The sequence below is a fragment of the Chrysochloris asiatica genome, unplaced genomic scaffold, assembly GCF_000296735.1.
Source record: "Chrysochloris asiatica unplaced genomic scaffold, ChrAsi1.0 scaffold00323, whole genome shotgun sequence".
Classification (NCBI taxonomy): domain Eukaryota; kingdom Metazoa; phylum Chordata; class Mammalia; order Afrosoricida; family Chrysochloridae; genus Chrysochloris; species Chrysochloris asiatica.
Genome location: NW_006408841.1, coordinates 2,275,797 through 2,276,809, shown reverse-complemented (window position 1 = coordinate 2,276,809; position 1,013 = coordinate 2,275,797). Strand labels below are relative to the sequence as shown.

Here is a 1,013-nt window from a genome sequence, read left to right as displayed (position 1 = left end):
CTCTTAGTGTGTTAAGAGAACGTCATCCATCCTATACCATTTGGCCTTAGTCTTGGTCCTATCCCAGGTCCAGACAATGACTTTTTCATGCCATAACCACCAACAAAACAAACAACAAAAACCCTGGAAGGCAGGAGCCTGCTCAGCATGTTCAAAAAACAGCAAGGAGGCCAATCTGACATAAGTAAATAACTTATATTGGATTGGAAAATAAGTAAAAGAACATTCAATTAAGTTCTGTTTCCACCATAATGGATTATTATTGCTTCTTGGTGCTTCGAGCACATCTTAGTCTGCCTATCAGGTAATTTAGCACTGGGGCAGATGCTTGTGTAGAAAGCTCTGCTCCATTTGTACCTCTTTTGATCTGTCTGAGCTGCACGTAGTTCTCATAGGTCCATATAATATTTGGTTGTAATTGTTATTAAATGCTATCAAGTCAGTTCTGACTCATTGTGACCCTCCAAAATGTTCCCAAGGAATGACTGGTGGTTTTACATTTCTGACCTTGTGGTTAGCAGTCTAATGCATATCCTGCAACGCCAAACCATAACATTTGGTAGGCCCATCTCTATTATTATAACCTATCAATAATTGGAAAATTTGGCCTTGGTGATAGAAATGATGCTGGGTATCACATGAGAGAATTCTGCAAAATCAATTATTTGTTCATTTCAAATACCTTCTTTAGAAAGCATAAGAGACAACTATACACATGGACCTCACCAGATGGAATACACAGAAATCAAATTGACTACATCTGTGGGAAAAAACGATGGAAAAGTGCCATACCATCAGTAAAAACAAAGCCAGGGGCAGATTGTGGAATAAACCATCAATTGCTCATATGAAAATTCAAACTGAAGCTAAAGAAAATGAAAACAAGTTCATGAGAACCAAAATATGACCTTGAATATATCTCACCTGAATTTAGAAATCATCTGAAGAACAGATTTGATGCATTAAACACAAAAGACCTAAGACCAAAAGAGTTGTGGGATGACATCAAGAAT

At 37.4% G+C, this 1,013-nt stretch overlaps 1 pseudogene; it reads right to left on the bottom strand.

Moving 5' to 3' along the window:
• LOC102834788 overlaps positions 1-1,013 on the bottom strand; it is an 88,136-nt pseudogene that overhangs the window by 7,345 nt on the left and 79,778 nt on the right.